Source organism: Aedes albopictus, chromosome 2 (genome assembly GCF_035046485.1).
Source record: "Aedes albopictus strain Foshan chromosome 2, AalbF5, whole genome shotgun sequence".
NCBI classification, from domain to species: Eukaryota; Metazoa; Arthropoda; class Insecta; order Diptera; family Culicidae; genus Aedes; species Aedes albopictus.
Genome location: NC_085137.1, coordinates 127,993,096 through 128,015,618, shown reverse-complemented (window position 1 = coordinate 128,015,618; position 22,523 = coordinate 127,993,096). Strand labels below are relative to the sequence as shown.

General features: G+C 39.3%; 1 protein-coding gene and 1 long non-coding RNA gene across 11 annotated transcripts in view; one reads left to right on the top strand and one right to left on the bottom strand.

Annotated features, from left to right (window-relative positions):
- Positions 1-22,523, bottom strand: part of LOC109417728 (vascular endothelial growth factor receptor 1) — a 176,812-nt gene that overhangs the window by 146,920 nt on the left and 7,369 nt on the right. The gene's annotated exons all lie outside the window — the stretch shown is intronic.
- Positions 4,063-22,523, top strand: part of LOC134287729 (uncharacterized) — a 473,313-nt gene continuing 454,852 nt past the window's right edge. The window contains exon 1 of the long non-coding RNA XR_009997483.1: positions 4,063-5,392. This is a non-coding gene — a long non-coding RNA (uncharacterized LOC134287729). The remainder of the gene's footprint in view (positions 5,393-22,523) is intronic.

Sequence of the window (22,523 nt, the reverse complement as noted above, 5' to 3'; positions counted from 1 at the left end):
GACCATTGTCATTTACTAGCTAGGTATATATGAAGTTTATTTGCTCACGGTGTCAAGTGAACAGTTTGATTAAGTCTTCTGTGTAGCACACCACTGAGCTGACACTGCTGGCTAGCTGGTGAAAGGTCGCGGCGGATGTTCGGGATGCGTTGTGGTGGCAAAAGACACATCATTTGCTGCGCTAGTTTAGTACACCCATTGCGTTATTTGCCAATCTGGAGAAACAAACATTTATGGCTTCTTAATGAGACCCGCCCTGCCGACCGAACGGTGCGGCACACGGTGGTCTTGGGTTGCACCCCATGAAAAATGAGCACGAGAATCGAATAAACAGTCATAAACTAGGCGCGGCTGTTGTTACGGCTCGCAAACGCAACGTTCTTCCGTTCTGGTTGCGGCTGGCTGGCTGTGCTACTGCTGTTTGGTCTGTTCTCGTTGGCTCGGCATATATAGCGCAGCAATTTGCTAGCAGAACGTGTGTATCATGCTCCTTTGTTCAGCTTACCTATTGTGTATACAAACTTTGCGTTCAGTCTCAATGAAAGAAAGGTGAAATTCTGAAAAGCAAATTTCACCTCCAGCTCCGCGGGGAACCAAATATTACCACGAGGCGGCTGGAAGTGGAAATTATTCATGAAGCATAAGATTCAAAAAATAGAAATGAACAGAAATCATATTTCCTTCTACCCGTTCCCAAAGGAAGCCAGTTCCAGAGACAATGACGGTTTAAGTGCGTTGCTCAACAGCAACGGCAGAATCAGCGCAACTTCGGCGAAACGATCTGGAAAACACATTCTCTTGAATTGAGTCCGGAGAAAAAATAAATTACTTATTTATTGATAGATACTGCAGACGCTCCAACTGAAGTGGTCGACCAGCATAGAACAGTCAGTAGCTGTTGGAAGATGGGTGGTACCTTGGGCAAGCAATTGATTCTACAGTATTTCACAGATTGATTTGACGTCATCCGTCGGCTGGGCAGCAAAGTGGAGATGAGTGCGATGAGTCAATACGCATGTATCGTTCGCATAATATAGACTACGAGTTTGGAATAACGATTAATTTGATTATTATTGAGTTTTTTTTAAGTCTGACAATGAATCAGACTGAAATTCGGAAATACATGCAGTTATACCTCATTTCAATAATCTACTGATGACGGTTGGGAGTCCCAACTTGGGACACTAAAGTATTCGAAAGTTTCGTTTCCTAACTAAAGCAGCTGTATACCCGATTATGGAACAAACGCTTTTCCAAAATATTTGAAGCAAAGATTTTAGTAAAATTACAGACGTAGATGCCCCTGCATACCTTTCTTAGGTTACTAACTGATCTTCCTTTCCCATCCCTCAGCGCCAACAGTCTTACGAATTTGTGTGACTTGCTTTATGCTAATGTTGATGCAAAGATTGTAGTTAAAAAACTGTGATAAAATTTCTTTTATTTTCCACAAAATTCAGATAAAGCTACGAACGGAACTTTCTAGCTGTTTTAGAGGCTGATGTGTATTCACGAGCAACTTCAGGATATAACAAGTTCTCTGGAGGCTCCTACATCCACTGAAGGAATCCTACATAACAATCTTATGGAATAAGCTACTACAGCAATTCCTTAAGGAGTCTTCGGAAAGAAGGAATCCCCAGATCAATATCTGAAGAAATTCTCTTTCTTTGATTATTTTTTTTTTCTTTTTTGCCTTTCTCGTACACGAAAGTGTACTGAATGCACGACTGAATGGCTATAGGTCTACTCAAACACGAATTTCCGATAGATGGCTCGGACATACACCAATCAACTCAGTTCAAAGAATTGAGATGATGTCTGTGTGTATGTATGTCTGTGTACAAAAAAGGTCACTCACTTTTAAAGCACATCCCATTGTCCGATTTTTCCGTACTGTTTGCTAGGTCAAGGCGTTCCGGAGTTATGGCCATTTTAGTGATCCGGACCAGCCTCGGTAGAACTGGCCGTACAAAAAACTAAACCAAGCCCCATTATGCGACTCATAAAACTGCGTCGATTTTTGTAACCTTTAGCATGGTTTACGAATTTTGTACAGAAATCAACACTGGAGACCAGAAATTCCACGATGTCGGTCCAACGTTCAAGATGGCGGTTGTTTAATGGAGTTTTAGGCATTGAAACCTTGCAGTATGGGTATATTTGGTATGGGGAAGATGTCTGGAATCCAAAAATGGCGATCATAATATCTAAGATGGCTGCCTAAAATCTAAGATGGCGGCTCAAAATTCAAGATAGCGGCTATTTAATGGAGTTTAATACTCTTAATAGCATGGTTGGTTATACTTAGTATGAGGAAGATATCTGAAGTCCAAAGACGGTGACCATAATATCTAAGCAGTCTGAAATCCAAAATGGTGATCTTAAATTCCAGTTGGCTGCTGTTTAATGGAATTTTAGGTTTTAAAACCATGCAATTATGGGCAGGGATGGAAAATGATGAAGATTGCAACTGAGCAGACACAAACCAAAATAAACATACTCGTGAACAACAGGGGCCCGAGAATACTAGCACTTCTATATTCGTGAGTAAACGAAGCTGGCAAGCACTCGCTTGTTATTCGCGAAGCTTCGTGTGTTTTTTTTGCATTTTGACGAAAAACGCATTTTAACGACTGACAGTGCTGCTTTTCAAGAACAATGAAGCATAAAGCGTTAGTTAATGTTGGATGATCACTGGATTTGCTATTATAACCACAACAAAATGCACTTCCCGCACCTCCACTAGTTCTTCACGAATAAAAACTCATGGGTGTTTCTGTTTTTGTTTTGTTTCTTACTCACGCAGCAGGAGGGTGCGAATAAACTCACACACTGTTTGCTCTCGGAATCGTGAGTAAGCCTTGTGTTGGCTTTACACTCGCGAATTGCTTCATGAGGAGAGTAATTCCATCACTGATAATGGGTATATTTGGTATGTAGAACATGTTTGGAGTTCAAAAATGATGACCATAATATCAAGGATGGTGATCTGGAATCCAAGATAGACGTGTGAGCTGCCGCGCCGCGCCGCCGACGATTTTTCCACGCCGCCACCGCCAGTTAAATTGACCTGGCGCGCCGTTGTTCATATTTTTCCACGCCGCCGAACAAAATTTCCCACGCCGATGAGAAAACACATAAGATGGCAGCTTTTCACCACATGGTTCACCGAATGCAGACTCTACCTCTAAGCGATGACGGGAAGAATAAGGAACTCACTCACATATTCGAAACAGCGAAAATCAACGGATATAAGGAGAGGACAATTCAGGCCATCATCGACAAAAAAGAGAGGTTGCGATATCGAGGATCCCTAACAACTCTTACCCCTATTTCGGAATCTTTGAAGCGAGTATCAGTCCCCTTCGATCAACACATCACTAATAATTTACGTTCTAGGTTCAGGAATTTCGGGATCGATTTAGTATTTTCTAGCAGAAGCAATCAGTTGAAGACTTCATTAGGCTCTACAAAGGATCCGGTCAACACCCTAAACAAGGCTGGCGTTTACAAAATCAGTTGCTCCCATTGTGATAAGGTCTACGTTGGTCAAACAAAACGGTCTTTGGAGGTTAGATTCAGGGAACATATGGCGGAGGTGGGAAAGGCGCAGAGGACAGTGAGTAGAGGTTTGGAATACGATTTCAGGTCGAAAGTTGCTGAACATGTCTTTGAGGAGGGCCAGAGGATATTCAAATTTTGCGAAATGTAACTTCACCTTGGAAATTGGACGTTGCTGAGAGTCTAGAGATATACAAACAGGTACCTAACACGCTGTTGAATAAGGATCAAGGCAATGGAAGTTCGTGGCTTTTCAAATTGTTACCCCCTAAACACTCTCGTATGGCGTGCGTCTCATAATGTACCTGTGATACATGAACTTTGTTTACCTATCCTGTGCTGGAGGGAAATGTACCTATTCGGTGGTGGAGGGAAATTTTACCTATTCTATGGTGGATGCAAATTCTTAGTGGAATTCAAAGGAACCGTACTTAACCCGATTTTCTTTTTATTTAAAACGACATAGTTTTTTCTCGCCAACACTTCACGAACCACCTATTTAAACGTAATAGCAATTTAGTACAGTTTCTATTGTTTTTTCTTTTGCATATTAGGTGTATTTTCTGAAATTCTTCTTGTATATCTTTTGTAACATATTTATGTGTTTTACTTTAGTGATTTCTTACAGCAATACTTTGAAGATCCTCACTTATTCTAATTTAAGTACTATGCGATTCTCTTTAGTAAACCATAACGAATTATCAACAAAATTCTGGCAGTTATCTAATTAGGTTCACAAACACATCCTCCTACATGTTCTTTGTTTATCTTTTGGAAGATTTTCATGGCAATTTACGAATGACATTCTTGAAAGCATATATTCAATGCAAACTTCAGAAATTCCTATAGAGGACCCTCCAGAAATTTCACCATGAATTCTTCTAAAAAAAAAACTCAATGCTTAAGAAACTCCCCATGGATTATTTCAGAAATTTCTTTGGGGATTCTTTCAGAAAATTATCCATGGATTCCTGACATACTAACAGCTTTAAAAAAAAACCCAGATTAATCCACCTAGTGGTGATAGCGCCTTTCTCGTCGAATATGTACTAATAATCTTTCCGTCGACGCAATCAATCTTGCCTTAGAGTCAGTGATCAGTCCCAAAATTTGGGGCTCAAATCCCTGAGCTTTGGTAACGGACGATAAGGAGGAAATGCTCATAACAGCCATCTGGGACTGTACCACCTACGAATTTTTGAATCATGAGAATACTTTATTTAGAAATTCAAGGTCATCATCGAATTTGGGCACTTATTCCTACGTTATGTTCAACGTATGGGCAGTGCCGAAAGTATCAGATCTTTTAGTTGACTGCTTGATAATCTTCACTGGAGGCTGATTCATACCAAGATGACAATTACTAGCCAGGATACAACTTTTTCACAGATCATTTTGACAAAGTTTAATCTGCACACTTTATGCTATATTTTATTATCATTGGTTACAAGATCCATGTAAAATTTGTTATGTAGTAATGCCAATGCTATATCACATTCAAATATAAACCACATTACAGAGCTCGCTCTCCAGTCGCATCAACATTTTGCGCAGTAATTTTAGACGCAAATAAAGATGTCAAAGAATGTTCGGGGCTGATGCGCTTAAATTTTAATTTTTCCATATAACGTTGACCTATCCTACTGTCAATTTACGTCTCAGGAATCTAAAGTTGTGTGATTTAATGAGATCGCTTTTGTTTTTTTTTAGGTGTTTGGTTCTCTTACACATATCCATCGCTTGCATTGATTTAGTTCACTTTCGTAATTCCGCTGAAGCACCCAACGCTGCTTCTGCAACACCACCGGTAGCCTCTTATGTAGTCTCAGTCTATTTTGTATTGCTTACGAGACCCCCGGAAATGATTCCGGAACACTACCTTATGTTCACTAGTTTATGAAAACTGTTAATCAGGTTACCCGGATTTAAAAACACTACCGGTGGTAACTTCTGTGGACTGTGCCTATTTTCTTATTATCCACGCATCAGGTTACTGACAAAAAAGCGATTTGATACCGCAAGCATGGGTTTGATCCACTTTTATATATGTTCGTTTCCAGTGGGACACTCTTGACCGGTTCCGGAAAATTTACATGGTTCATTTTTACATTTGACCAATTTCGGCGGGATACCTGAAACCGATTGTGGAACGTAATCTCAGCTGATTTTCTTAATAACCGTTCATCAGCATATCGAAAAAACCGCGATTTGATGAAGCGCATGCATGGAGTTCGGTTCCCTTCTACATTTGACCACATCCGGAGGGACACCGGGAACCGATTCCGGGACACTACTAGTTCTCCCAAGCATGGTCTGGGATATTTTTTCTTTGTAACCGTTCATCAGGATACCTTAAATGCCATTTGATGTGTCGCGAATATATTTTTGGTTTGTTTTTGCATTCGGCCACTTTCAGCGAGACACCTCGAACCGATTCCGGAACACTATCCGTAGTTTCTAATGTGGGCTAAGCTTATTTTCTTGCTGATCGTACAAGTTATCGAAAAGGCTACGATATGATGTGTCGTATGTATGAATTAGGCCACTTCCGGCGGGACATCAGGAACCGGTTCCGGGATGCTACCAGTTCAGATATGATCCGAAACCGGTTCCGTAACACTACCGGTCAGATATAGTGCACGACTATTTTCCTATTTACCGTTCATCAGGTTATAGAAAAAGCTGCGATTTGATGTGTCGCATGCAGGGGTTTGGTTCACTTTTATATTTGGCCACTTCCGGCGGGACACCCGGAACCGGTTCCGGAACACTACCGGTTCAGATATAGTCTGCGACTATTTTCCTGCTTACCGTTCATCAGATGAACGATAATGCCGTGGTTTGATGGGTCGCATGCATGGGTTTGTTGCAATTTCATATCTGGCCCCTTCCTGGGGTACCGGTCCGGAACACCTAAATGGCCATAATTCCGGAACGGCTGGACCGATTCAAACTATTTTCAATAGGAAACAATGGGACAATATTCCGCGTCGATTGAAACCTAAAGCGTTGAAATCGGATGATATTTACTATCAAAAAGTGAGGTGACATTTTTGTACACATACACACATACACACGCACACACACACATACATACATGCACACACACATACACACACACACACAGACATCATCTCAACTTGTCGAACTGAATCGATTGGTATATAAGACTTGGCCCTCCGGGGGTTCTATCAAGATTTCATTTTTGGAGTGAACATATAGCCTTTCGGTACACCTTGGTGTACGAGAAAGGCAAAAAGGTCAGAATTCTTCCAGAAATTTCTCCAAGGATTGTTCAAAAAAAAAATCATTCCTCAGAAATATTTTTAGAGGTGTTTTAAGTTCCTCCATAAATTTTCTAAAGAATTTCTATGGAGAACCTCCTGAAATGGGTCCATTGATTTATTATAAATTCCATAAATAAGGTCACGCAAAAATGTCCATTTTCAACCCCCCCCCCTTCCTTCCTATATATGGCACACTTGTTGTATACGACTCCTCTGAAATTATCAGAACTCCTCTCGCTCCTTGCGTGGCGTAACTTATGGACGTTCGTCCTTTAGAAATAACTCCAGGAATTATATTTACACTGTTATCCTAGGGTTTTTCGGGATACTCCGAACATTCTATTAGGGCTTCTTCTATAAATTTCTTCATGGAGTGTCTCCAGGACATTCTTCAGAAGTTCTTCCATGATTTTGTTTGTAACTTCAGTAGATATTGTTTCAGTGATTTCTGAAAAAAAAAAAACTTTCAAGGAATTGTTACTGAAGATATGTTTAAATTTCTTAAAGAATCCGAAGAAAAACTTCTAATGGTATCTTTGGAAGAATTTCAGGAGGAATTACTGGTGACATACGTGATGGAATACCCGGAGGAACTCATGAACTATAAGTTCCTACGGGTATTCCTTCACGTATTTCACCAGTAATTCCTCCTGAAATTCTTCCAAAGATACCATTAATAATTTTCCTTCGGATTCTTCAAGAAATTTAAACATATCTTCAGTAACAATTCCTTGAAAGTTTTACATATACTCCTTTGAAAAGTTCTAGAAACCTTTACAGAAGTTAGAGTATTTCTCCAGACATTCTTTCAGTGATTCTTTTAAAACTATTTTCATGAATTCCTTCGGGAATTATTCCCGAACATCCTCCTTAGAATTTTGTCAAAAGATTTGTCTTGGAATTTACTAAATATGTAATAATAAATTCTTGTAGGAATTCCATCAAGGGTTTCTGAGGGAGAGTTTCCAGAAATTTCTTTTGCAACTCTTTCCAGAGTTATGTCAGAAAATTCTTTGGGATTTTTTCACATAATCTTCAGGAATTAGATAAACTCTCTCTCTCTCTCTTCTTGGCGTAACGTCCTCATTGGGACAAAGCCTGCTTCTCAGCTTAGTGTTCTATGAGCACTTCCACAGTTATTAACTGAGAGCTTCCTCTGTCAATGACCATTTTGCATGCGTATATCGTGTGGCAGGCACGAAGATACTCTATGCCCAAGGAAGTCAAGGAAATTTCCTTTACGAAAAGATCCTGGACCGACCGGGAATCAAACCCGTCACCCTCAGCATGGTCATGCTGAATACCCGTGCGTTTACCGCCTCGGCTATATGGGCCGAGTTTATTCAAAAATTCCTCCAAGGATTCTTTTAGAAATTCCTCCATGTATTCCATCTAAAACCTACCAAAGAATTCTATCTCAAACATCACTTAAGATTCCTTTAGTAGTTTAAGGATTTTTCATGAATGTCAGTAATATACCACCTCAAACATTTTCCATAATTTTCTTCCAAGGAACCCCTTGGAAAATATCGTCAGGGGTTACCGAAGAAATACCTAGAACGTTTCTCTTTGGAATGCCTTCTGCGGTTCTTTTAGAAATATTTCCTGGGATTCCTTTGGTGATTCCTCCGGGAGTTCTTTGATATATTACTCCACAGATATTTATAGAAGTATTTTATGAAATTTCATAAAACATCCTACTCCTAACTCCTACTTAGTCTTGGAGGGTTATCTGCAAAAAAAAATCTTTACAAATGTTTAAAAATTTCCAGATGAGATTTAATTTCATTGAAACAATTTCAGAAAGCATCATTGGAGGAGCTACTGGAAAAGTCCTTGAGATTCATCATAAATGTTCAGTTAATTGGACGCAGTGGTTTAATTTCCCCAACATAATAAAAAAAAACTCCTGAGATGGCTTTGGAGGAATTTCTACAAGATCCTGGATTAGTTTGTGATAAAATCGCAGGAGGCATTTTCAAAGAATATCCTTGAGGAATTTCATGAAGAAGTTTCTGAATGAATCCTTGAAAATAATTCATTGGGAATTCGTGAATTTCTATTGAGAAGAATCCTTTATAAATTTCCTGGTAAACGTCCTCAAGGATTCTCTCTAAAATTCGCAGTATAATTCTTGCAAGGATAGTTTTTATTGAAATCTTTGATTTACATACGTTTACTAAATAGATGAAAATTATACTTAAGTACAGCAAACATATTATTCGGTATTAACGTTTTTAGAATTTTGCTAAAAATAATAAGGTCATGCCGAATACGCCGCCGCTGCCTCAAAATATTATGAACGCCGCCACAGGTGAAAGCTGCTTCGGCGCACACGTCTAACCCAAGATAGAAGCTTAAAATTCAAGATGGCGGCTATTCAATGTAGCTTCAGGCTCTCAAACCATGCAATCTCGATATATTTGGGATAGGAAAATGTCTGGAGTCTAAAAATGGTGGCTAGAGAAAATTCAATTTGGCGGACCAAAATAGATAGTGGTTCAAAATTTAAGATGGCGGCTATTTATTAGAGTTTCAGGCCCTAAAGTCATGCAATATGGGTATACTTGGTATGGGGAGGTTATCCGGAGTCCAAAAACGCGACAAAAATATCCAAGATGGCGGTCTAAAACCTAAAATGGCGGCACAAAATTTAAGATGGCAGCTGTTTGATGAAGTTTAAGGCTCTAAGTCATGCAAAGTCTGGGTATATTTGGTACAAAGAACATGTCTGGAGTTCAAAAATGATGACCATAATATCCAAGTTGATGGTCTTGAATCCAGATGGAAGCTCAAAATTGAAGATGGCGACTAGTTTTCTTTTTTGCACGTGTCGTTTTTTTTTTGCTATAACTCAGTCAATTTTGAACCAATTGATTTGATTTTCGTAAACGGATAGTACTAACCGTGCCTACATGTGGACACAATTTCTTGAGAATTGGGTCAAAATTGACTGAGCTATAGCAAAATCCGACCCGTGCAAAAAAAAATGTCGGGTGTAACTATTTAATATGGCGGTCTAAAATTTAAGATGGAGTTTGAGGCTCTAAAACCTCGCAATATGGGTATATTTGGTATGCGGAAGAGATATATGGAGTCCAAAGATGGCGACAATATTACCTAAGACGACGACTCAAAACTCAAGATGGTGGTTGTTTATTTGAGTTTTTGGCTCTTAAGCCATGCATGGTATTTAGAATATGTCTGAAATCCAAAAATAGCAACTATAATTTACAAGATAGCGGTTTTAAATTCAAGAAGGCATCCCGAATTACAAGATGACATTAAATTCTGAGATTTAGACACTAAAATCAAGCATGGTCGGTGTTTGCTGGAATGTTCAGAAAAAATGATCACGTGGTTTATAAAAAAAACAGCTTCTTTTTTTGAATTCTGAGTAGCCTAAACATTTGCAAATTATTCCAACAAGATAATTTTTTAGTGAGAGATTTTAGGATTCTTTTGATTTAGGTTTTCTCCGATAATTGTGCCCGACATTCATCGTCTGATATTTTAAAATTTCTTTTAGGATTCTGTCATAATTTTCTCCATCAATAACTTCAAAAATCATTCAAAAATTTCTCCGAGAGTTCACGGAATCTTGAACGGATATTTTATGTTAAGGTTATATCAAAATTCCTCCAGAAGTCGGCTTGGAATTTCATAAAGGATTTCTTGAAAAAATCCTGTGATCATTTGTCTAGAAGTTCGTCTAAAGATTCTACGAAGAATTCTAGCAATTGCTCAGAGAATTTTTTATTAAAATTTCTACGGGTATCGCGCCTGAGGTTCTTTTGACGGTTTCTAGAAAGTATCCTTGGTAATTTAATACATAAGTTGAACAAAAAAAAATAATAGGTTCTAATAAAGTAAAAAGAAAATCGTGTTAAGTACTGTTTCTTCAGTACTTGACTTGACTGAAGACACTGAATTCGGCCTTACAGTTGAGGTCGAAATACGTATCTGTCAAAGGATGCAAATTCTTAGTGGAATTCAAAGGAACAGTACTTCACACGATTTCCTTTTTACTTGCAGATGTTCCCTTAACAAGCCCAGGTTCATCATCATCAGGTTCTAATTGTAGAAGCCAGAAAGTGTAGGAAGAAAAGCTGACTGTAAACATGCACGTAAATGCTTCTTATAATGGAGAACAACGCAAATCTCGATTAATGCAAATTTCATTTCCAAAACTTCTCATTGTTGCCCTGTTGTTGATCAAATATTGTGTTTTTCGGAATGTGCAATAAAAAAATAACACCTTGTTAATAAGAGTTTTGGAAAAGTTCCCGGATGATCGTCTTGCTCCGTGAACCCCGTTAAAATGCAATTCAGCTTTTCGATTTGAAAAAGGCGACACTTAAGTGCTTGTCAATGTATTGTTATATCCCTTCTAGAGGTAGGTGATATTGACTATCAAAATGATATACCATCCTTTTGGAAGGTTGAAATCTGAATGCTTTATTGAAATTTTTAGAAATATAATTTAACCTACGGGAGATACTTGAAGCACCAATACATGAACCTTGCTATGTACATCGATCACCAATCAGCGATCGTTGTCCACGCAAAAGAGAGAGAGGGAGAGTCCCTCGAAAAATACATGACTGTACACTTGGTAACAGCATGGTTCAATAAATTGTAATGCGACACTTTCTGCTTGTCGCCAACGGTGCTAAAGTTGCTAGGCATTGAACTGAAGGTTCAATGCCGGATGAAATTGACCTTCTCAGCATGTTCCCACTGGGACTGCTGGAAGCGCTGGAAGTGAGTTAAAAAGGAATATGAATAACATGTGTGATGCGCATGTTACAGTATGCCTTTTCCTCCTATCAGGTACAATGCTTGGCATGCATTTATCAATTTCCGGTTCCTTGCACAACGCGACACCAACAGAGCCCAAAAAAAACGGTATTTGGTAACGCAGTGGATCCCTGAAATTCCTTACATTTTTTTTTTCTTCACTCGATCTCAAAACGGACGATTGCAATCTCATGCTTCGGCACTTCCCTCCTGAAATACACACTTGGGACTGATTGTCGCTCAAGCGAAACCAACCAATCGCGATAATGAGCTATAAACGGACCTTTCTACTTCTCCCAGAGATTTACAAGCGAGCACATCAACAACTGTAGTAGTAACACCATAAAACAAGATTAGAAAACGTGAATGAATGAATGAATGTGGGTCGAATGGAAAATATGATTCTCACATTTAGCGCAATCAAAAGTGTTCGATGCAACGTCATGGTTGCCAACAATGTTTACTAAACGGCGAATCGGTCTTCGCTCGGGAGCAATTTATTATCCGCCCCACATGGTGTTTCCCTGATGGCTGTTTCTGTGGAGGAGAAGCAACGGCAGCGCTAAATGTGTGTATAGGGAAGCCATTAGAAGAAAGATGGTCTCTAAGTTCCTTGGGGAAAAAAGTGCGAGGCAATCATGGGTGAATGATTGCGATGAAGGTTCAAATCGCTACGGGAGGGCTATTGATTGCAAATAGGAGAAAAAACTGTTACCAGCTGTTTTTGGGGCAGTCATCTGTGCAATGACACTTTCGATTCAACGTCCTCGCTTCGCGACAGAAAAAGACCACCAGCAGAATAAGCATTTTATACAGAGCAAATTTCGTTCGAAGATAGTTGCGTAGTCAGCAAAGGCCTATTTTTTGCAACTGAAATACGCATTTCCACTTCATGGCAGTCATCCCTGCCACATGTGTCCTAAGTATTCTAGACAAGATACACAAAATTAATCACAGAGAACAAACATCCAAGTCCTGTTTCAAAATTGTGTAAGGGATTTACCAGTCATTCGAAATGGCACCTCAATTGGCAACACCGTGGCGGCGCTGCTATCGCAAAGTTACATTGCTGTTGTGAGTGGAGGCGCTATAGTGTTGTCAACGCTAAACCAAATCCAAATCTTACACAGCTTTCGAGTGAAAATTTGTTCTAGCTTAGATATCTGATCAAACCACAGAGTAACAAATTTCATTCGTTTCTATAAATCTCAAGGTTACTCCACTGGAGTGGAAGGAGTAACCTCACTTCTTCATGCTTAGAGCAAAAAACCTGGAGTTTCTTTATGAATTCCTCCAGGGACACCTTCAGAAATTCAGGTATTTCTTCAGGAATTTCTAGCTTGTTCCAAGAAATGCTTCAGGAATTCTTCCCACGTTTCCTTCAGAAGTTCTTAATGATACTTCTGCGAGGATGCATCGAAGAATTCCTACAGGAAATTTTCCACAACTTCCTTCAGTGATTCCATCATGGGTTCCTCCAGTGTTTCTTTCAAGAATACCTTTAGCGATTTCACAAGACATTCATGCGGGAATTTCTCCTGGGATATCTGTAGAGGTTTAGAGGAGCGAGTAATGGCGTTTGAGCCTAAGTATTCGAGCCAGATCACGGACTAAATATTTGTGTTCCAACCTAGGAAACTAAGAACCGAGGGGTGACATTTATCTTCTTATTTAGCATCGTCACTCCCATCGCTTTTCACGAATTTTGTTTTCTAAAAAGCTGAGCGGTTGGTACGAGGTGTCCCCAAAATGAATAACGCTGCACAGTAGGCCTGACCATTTCAATGCTTGTAATGCATTTCTGATGTACTGAAAGCATCCTATCGTTTTTCCAGGATTCTTTCAATGAATGACTGTCTATGTATAGACTAGACTAGACTAACCTAGATTATACTAGACTAGACTAGACTAGATATCTTTAGAGGTTTAAACGTTTCTCCATGTTCTGGTGCTTTTTTGAAGATTCTTTTAAGAATTCCTCCAGGGATTCCTAAAACGATTTAAACAGATGTCTTTTAAAGTATTTCTGCAGGTAGGGTAGCGAACCACTTGGGCAGTGGCCGGTATTTTGGGCACTTTTCGTTATAACCCAGTCAATTCCAAACCAAATGACTTGAAATTTTGTACACAGCTAGATACTATACGTATCTCACCGCGTTCCAAAAATTGTATCAATTGGTTAAAAATTGGCTGAGTTATAGAAAAGTACCCAAAATAGGACCCCTGCCGAAATGGTTCCACTACCCTATTCCTTCAAATATTTCTTCCGGAATTTCTCCATATGTCTCTTCAAGAACTCCGCTAGAGAATGCTCCAATAATTCCATCTGTCATTTCTTTCAAGAATTCTTTCAGAAAATTCTACCATAGAATATTAAAAAAAATGATCCGGAAATTCCTTCAAAATTTTCTACAAAAAATGCAGGAGTTCATTCAATGATTCCTTCAATAATTCGTATAGAAATTACTGCAGTGGTTGATTCCTTTAGATTTTTTTCCAGGGATTCCTACAGAAATTCTTCCAGGAATTCGTTTAGAAATCTCTCCTGGGATTCCCTAAAGAATTCCTCAAGGGAATAATTCCGGTTTCCTCATTTGGGTTTCTTCAGGAACTCCTCCAAGAATTCCTCCAGGAATTCCTTTAGAACTTCCCTCAGGAATTGATCCGGAGACTCACTTCGGGATTCCTGGGACTCTTTCAGGAGCAGTTCCAGTGATTGAATAAAAAAATATTCTAAGGATTGCTCCAGGAATTCTTCTTGAGATTCCTTCAGGAATTTTTCCTGGAATTCTTTCAGGAACTCCTCCAGGAATTGTTTAGCGAATCCTTTAGGAATTCCTCTTCGGATTGCTTCTGGGATACCTTCAGGGATTTTTTCAGGAACTGGTACAAGGATTCCTCCAGGAGTTCCTCCACGAAATATTTTTGCGATTTCTTCAATACTTTCTCCTGGCAGCTCTCCAGAAAATTCCTCCAAGAATTCATACAGGAATTCTTCCTTCAGAGATTGCTCCAAGAGTTCTTATAAAAAATGTCTCCAGAAATAACTGCAAGGATTCCTCCAGAAATTTCTCCGGTTTATTCCCCCGGAAGCTCTCGCAAAGATTAAAAGACGCGGACACCGTCTTCAGCCAGAGGCTGTACAGACTGAATGAAACTTAAAATTAGACAAGGGACACACGAAACATGCCCTAGTGAATATGGAGAAGAAACTATTCTCACGAAATGTTTCATTGCCCGGAGCGGGAATCGAACCCTCACCCCATAGCATCGCATGGCTACGAGGCTCCACAGGAGTTCCTCTAGACATTTTTCCAGAAATTCATTCAGGGACTTCTCCAGGAATTGCTCCAGTGGTTCTTCAAGGAATTCCTCCAGGAATTACTCCTAGAATTCGTATAGGAAATCCTCAGGGCATTCCTCCAGGCATTTATCCAGGAATTCCTCCAAGGATTCCTCCAGGGATTTCACCAGGCCTTCATTCAAAGATTAATCCAGGAACTTCTCTAGGGATTCCTCTAGAGACTCATCCACACTTTTCCCCAGGAGTTCTTCCTGGAACTTTTTTAGGAATTCCACCAAGAATTCCTCCAGGAGTTACCACGAAATTTCTCCAGGAATTGCTCCAGGTATTTCTCCAAAAATTCCTTCGGGGATTTTTTCAGAGCCTATCCACAAACTAAGTAGACACTAAGGGGGTTGGTCTGGTCCAAGTCTACGCTGCATATAATTTTCAAAAATTTTGTATGTTCAAAAGTCTCCGAGAAGGGAGGAAAGCAACTCAGTAATTCATTCATGATTTTTGCAGGGTTTCCTTAGGAATTAATACTGGACTTTTTCCTCCCGGGATCTCTCCGGGAATTCCTCTAGTGATTCTTTCAGGGATATCTTTTTGGTATTCCTCAGAGGATTTCTCCAGGAATTCCATCATGAATTCCTCTAGGTATTCGTTCAGGAATCCTTCCAGGCATTTCATCCGTAATATACCTAGGAGTTTCTCTTCCAGGCATGTCTCTAGGAATTTCTCCAAAAATTCCTCCAAGGATTCCTCCAGGGTATCTTCTGTGGAGTCCTCCAGGGATTCCTCCAAGAATACCTTTAAGAATTTCTCCAACTATTCCTAAAAAGAGCCTCAGGGGATTTCTTCAGAAGGATTTGCATTTCTCTATGGATTCCTCCAGGAATATTAACAAACTTTTTTTCAGGAATTCCATTAGAAATTCTTCCGAAATTTCCTTCAAATATTTCTCCAAGCATTTCTACGTGGACTCCTCCACTGATTTGTTCAATAACTCTGCCAGAAATTTGCCAAGGAATTTCCCCAGTGATTCTTCTAAGGACTCTTCTAGGGATTTATCAAGGAATTCCTCCATGCAGGCTTGTCCGCACTCTTTGGATTTACGCCACCAAAATAATAACAAATTTGCAATCTTTTCATTTCATCTGATAGAAGGATGTTGAAATATCCTAAACGTCATTTCTAACTGTCAAAAAACCATACCACAGAGCCAAAGAGCGCAAAGAGATTTTCAACCGGGTGAAAACCAGACATGTCCAAACACTGCACTGCACGAGGAGTCGATGCTCAAACACACCACCGTGGGTGCCAAGCCACCACCTAGCTCTCCGTGCTTCAAAACGAACACGCACCGTGTCTGGCTCAACACCGGTGTCGGTGGCGGTGCTCAGGCACTGGGCACGGTGTTTGACGCTTCGGGTAACACGGAGCCCGAGTGTTCCCGATTATGCAAAACACTCGTGCGAGTTCAAGCGCTCGGTGCCGTTCATTCTCCAGCACCAGTTGCAAATGCTGCTGGTCGACGACGAGAGTGAAGTACTTGGCGGCTCCTTTTCTGTCTTTCTCGTCCCTTCTGACTCAGTGGCTCTGATGCAGCCAAGCTACCACGCACTGTGGCCGAGCTCACTGCTTTGGTGTTTCATACAATCGGAAACACTCGGCCTCCGTGCCCAACCAAAACTGAAACACCGACACGAGTGTTTCGCCAGTCGCACTGCGTGTTCATCAGTAGAAGCTGAACGAAGGTGGTGATATGAACACACACGGTGGTGTGTTTACGGGCAAACACGCCACCGGTGCGGCACGGTGTGGTGTTTTGCCCATGTCTGGTGAAAACACTCCAGTGAATTTCAGTTTGAACGCTCCGTGTGGCTCTGTGATGCGGTTTTCTGACAGTTCAAGGTGACATTTAGAGCGCAGAATTTTTATGCGCTCAGTGCGGACAAGCCGGAGAGGCATTCCTGCTGGATGTACTCCAAGGTTTTCTTTTCTGAATTCATTCAGACATTCCTCCATGTATTTTTCCAGGAATTTTTCCAAGAATTCCTCTTCTGATTCCTTCATACATTTCTATCGGATTTTTTTTTCAAAAAAAATATACAAGATTTTTTTCATGCATTCCCCCAGGAATTCATCCAGAGATTCATCCAGAAATTCATCCAGGACTTTCTGCAAGAATTCTTCCAGAGAATTCTCTCGGGATCTCTTCAAAAATTTAATCAGGGGTTTCTCAGAAATTTCTAAAATCATTCCATCATCTTCTATATGGATGCACCAAGTATTTCTCCATAAATGCCTCCATGCATTTCTGCAGTTTTGTGAATTACTTTAAGGATTTATAGAGAGAAGCCTTCAGTGATTTGTATTGGAATTCTTCAAGATAATTTTAGGAGCCAGGAAATTCTCCAAGAAGTCATTAAGGAATTATTTTACAATTTTTTTCCAAGAAATCTTTAGAAGTTTATCCACGAATTTGTTCAGAAATGCATCCATGTATTCCTTCAAGAATGACTTCTGCAGCTCCTGCAAAAGAATTTCTCAGGGAATTCGTCCTGCGATTCTTTCAGGAACATATGCAGTGATTTTTTTTTCTCCAAGACTTTCTTCAAGAGGTTATCCATGGATTTCATCAGGTACTTTTCCAGGGAATCCTCTAGACGTTTTTCCAGGAATGTTTTGAGGGTGTTTGTGCAGAAACTGTTTCAGGGATTCATCCAAAAAAATAGCAATTTGTTGCTTCTGAAATTCCCCCGGCAATGCTTTGAGGGTTTCCTCCAATGGTTGTCTAAGGACTTGTTCTACAATTTCTTCAGATATTCCAATAGAAATTTTCTTACGTAATTTGTGTAGAAATTTCTCTCAGGAGAAATTTATCTAAGAAGTTGCTTTTTTCAATAATTCTTTCGGAAATCCCTCCAGTAGCTTCTTCAGGAGTTTACTCAGGGAATCCACCAGTAATTCTTACAATAATCCCTGTAGGGATTCTTTCAGACATTTTTCCAGGGGATCCTTCGGGAATTCACCCAGGGAAGATTGTTGTTGAATTCTCCCAGGGATTTCTCTAGGACAGGGGTTTCCAGACATTTTGCCTCACGGTGCACTTTTTGGAAATAAGTTGTTGCGCGGTGGTGCACTCATTGAATATTCTTCGCCATTTCAGATGACCTCAGACAAATTTGAGTAGTCTGAGCAAATTTATGACAAGTTCTTGCCAAATAAGAGATATTTTTTTGACAAATAATTCCACGAAGTCCTATATTGCTCATGGCATATTTCTGGTATATCATTTAATATTTTCCAGGGGCAATTATCAAATACATGGAAATATCTTTGATTATTTTTTATCCAAACCATTGATGCATCATTGTTTCTTTAACTCCAACATTTAACTGTTAAGGTTGTCGATAGGTTTCTCCTGGGGTTTCTAGATGATATTTTCTTTCAAATCTATTGCTTCCTGCAAGCGAGATCTATTGCAAATTTTCTTTGCGATCCGTTGAGTGATTCAATGAGCTTTTCAACTGGAACTTTCTCTCATCAAGAGCTTTCCATGAGTTCTGTCTTAGATCTACCTGGTTCTGATATATTTATCAGTTTTTGTATTCATTAGTTCAGATTCAATTCTATATTCACTAAAATCAACCGATTGCGTTGTGTTCGATTTATGAGTTATAATAGGGTTAATCATAAATTCAATATGTTTATAACTCATCTCAAATGTGAAGTGATGGCTTCGCGGTGCACGGTCTGAAAACCCCTGCTCTAGGAAGTATTTCTTGAATTCCTCCATATTTTTTTTGAATATGTTCTAGTAATTAGTCCAGGAATTGCTTCAGGTGAATTCAAAGATTTTTCCAAGGATTCCATTATTTGAAAGTTTTTCAGGAATTTCTATAGGAAATTCGTCAGGAATTTATTCGTTATTCTGTGATATGATTCGATTGTACATTTTTCTTGGAGGGCATGTTCTACCATGTGTCTTTTCTGTTCTGTATGACCAGAGTTATAAAAAGAGATAATCAGATAATTCTTCATTCCTTGTGCTCAAATTTCTGAGGGTATTCCAAGAATTTTAGTTTACCAAAAAAAACCTGAAAATAGGATAAAAATATGTAGTAATAAAACGATTGAAAATTTCTTGTAGAAGTTCATTTTTTAGATGAATTACAGTCATGGAAGATATTATGTAAACATTTAAAAAAAATCGAACTTGTTTCCATTATGTTCTACTAGAGAAAATGTTGAAGGAAATCTAGAAGAAAATGCAGGGTTGGTCCTAAAAAGGGTTCCTAATTTCCAAAAGAGTTTACCTAACGAAAGTTTTGAAAAAAATATACGAGCTCCAGAATATATAAATCACGAGTTAAAAAATCTTCCAGAAATTGCTCACCACTCACCATTTAGGTATTAAATTGATAAGGGTACTCGCCTCCCAACCCCCTGACCGAATAACTGGATAAGCCTTTGTGTAGTGCAGAAAGATATGTAAAAACACAATGTTCAGCTAGATATCATGAAGAGGCTAGCGGCATCATGAACGACTTCGAACGCACTGGCTACACGTGATTGAAAAAGCTCTGGGGGAACTATAAACTACTTATCAGAGAACTGGAGGAACATCGCCCAATAAGGCCGATGAAAATGATGTTGAAGCTACGCAATAGCCATCAACATATAGGATAAATTCGTCGACTAAGGCTTCAGGATGTTCATTTTATCCCGTTCTCCCTTGGTTCGTCTGCGTATTTTTTGCTCGATTGCATGTAGCTGATAACCGTTAGTCGGACGAGAAGGCACGCAGAAGACAGGAAGAAAGGACAGCGTTGATAAGTGGCCTTTCACCGAAGCACTGCCATACCAAGACTAGTTTTGCCACACAAAAATAAATTCCTCTGATAAGAAGCAATTCCATATTCGTATGGTAATTTACGACTTCTTCGCATCGCTCTGCTCTGACGTCGACTGTAGTATGATTTGAAGCAGATTGGGGAATTCACACATCGATGGACAACCTTCACTGATCGACTCAGATATTGATGACCAAGCAGTAGTTATTCGAGGTGATGGAGTCAACAACGCTTCGTCGTCGTCGTCGTCGTAGGATGATTCATCTTCCTTCTCCATCGTCATCAAGTATCTTCCAGGTACCTGGTGGGGTACACTTGGCACGAATACATCGGTGATTGCCGGCTCTCTAGACCGCCGTGAACCGGCTTTTTCGCGAAACGGGGACTCGTGACTGTTTAGCAGAAGCGAGTGTTGTTGGACAGACTACAACACCTCAGAACGAGTGATTCAAGTTGTTGTCCCAAGCCAACTGCATATATGTAGCTACTGGTATGAGTGACGAGGAGAGGTCTCTTCGGCAACTTGGCGAGGTGATATGGCCCTTAAGATTTTGTTCATCAGACTTCATTTGCGTGCGTGCAGTTCAGGGTTGTTTGGCTACAAAGGTCTGCGTGACCTTAGCTTTACGTGAGGATTATGCAATCATTATTAGTATAGATGATTATGGTGCTGAAATAATGGAATACTGTTTGCGTGAGAGGCCATAACTATAAACAATTATTGGGAGGAAACCATTGAGCCGTGCATCTTTGGCGAAGAAGCATCGAACCACTCTGTTCTTTGTAGTTTTGTTAGATGGGTTAAAAGATGTTATTGAGGATGGGTCGGGGAGTAAGGAATGAAGCTTTTAGCTGACTTTATTCTGAATTTAATAGAAAGTTCAACATTATGATATTGAGGTCTCAAATATCTATTCTTATATCTGATAAAAATATACCTCTATTGTACGAAATTTTCAATCTCTGTCAAGTGTGAACTTCATCTCATTTGTGGAATTGTTTTTCAATTCCAGCCAATTATCACACCTTTGCTAACCATATGTTTTGCTTGGCGATTGATCTTGGCTCCTATCCAAACAAAACCACACCTGAATCAATTCACCCAAACAAAGTATAAACTCCCTCGACTGAGACTGATGATAGCCAACACACTCTCGTATCCAATTCCAATCCGATGTAGAAATAGTAAGTATTGAACCTGATAAACGACGTGAGCACACAGGACGCGGTCACACATACAAGTCGACACAGAGTGGCATCGAAGCCGAAAATCACAACCGCACCCATCGTCATCATCAAGGTAAGCCGCAGAACCGGTCGCGGTAAGCCGCGCGCAGCGCTACCCACTAGCACACGCGTGAACGAGAACGGTCGTCCAACACACTAGCTAGCTGACGAATAACGAATGAGACTTACATTTATTGTATTTTATACGCAGGAAAGGTTCCCAATGTGTTTGAAAGGTGTTTCTAAATGTTCTGCACGTAAAACTCATTCCGTCATTGGCTGAGCGGAAAAAAAATGCGTTTTAAAAAGCAAACTAAATCCTATCTTGCGCTTTCTCCTTCTTCTTCAGTATGATTCGACGTCCCCACTAGGACTTGGTCCGCCTCGCTTCAACTTAGTGTTCTTTTGAGCACTTCCACAGTTATTAATTGAAGGGCTTTCTTTGCCTGCCATTGCATGAATTTGTATATTGTGAGGCAAGTACAATGATACACTATGCCCAGGAAGTCGAGAAATTTTCCCGACCGGAACGGGAATCGAACCCGCCGTCTCCGGATTGGCGATCCATAGCCTTAACCACTAGGCTAACTGGAGACCCCGAGTGGTGTCGAATTCTGCATAAACGTTTTGTGAAATTTACTTTGGGGCCGTCCATATACCACGTGGACAGAAAAATCACGATTTCTGACCCCCTCCCCGTGGACAAGCGTGGACTTTTCTTAGACCCCTACCCCCCTCCCCCAATGTCCACGTGGACATTGAAAAAAAAAACGATTTTTTTTAAAACAGTTGACAAAATGGTGATTTAAAAAGTTTTTAGAGAATGATTTATTCTTTGTTAACAATAATCGATAAATTTAAAAATAACAAATATATTATATAACTTCCGTTTTATTTTTAAAAACTTTCAAAATCAATATATATATATATATATATATATATATATCAATATATATATATATATATATATATATATATATATATATATATATATATATATATATATATATATATATATATATATATATATACATATATATATATATATATATATATATATATATATATATATATATATATATATATATATATATATATATATATATATATATATATATAAGATTCTTGCAGTAATAAAAATTACAGCACAATTCTGAAAGTACCGTAATCTGGGGGGAAGTTGATCACTTTTCATCTATTTTTTCCAATAAAATCAGGTACAATGCAGATGAAACCAAACAATGTTTTTAAAACATGTACTGAAGGGACCTGCATCAAGTTTCGTAAACGAAATACATTTAAGAAACTGGCACATTTTGTAAGAAATGCTCAAATGGCCAAATTAGAAAACTTTGAATCCGGGGTGAAGTTGATCAACCAATGACAAACTATTCTAAAATTGGAAAATTATTGAGATTGATGATGCTGAATCTGAATAAGGTTTTAAACTTATTACGACTGGTATATTTCATATGTAAATAGTAAAATAAAATTCAGTAA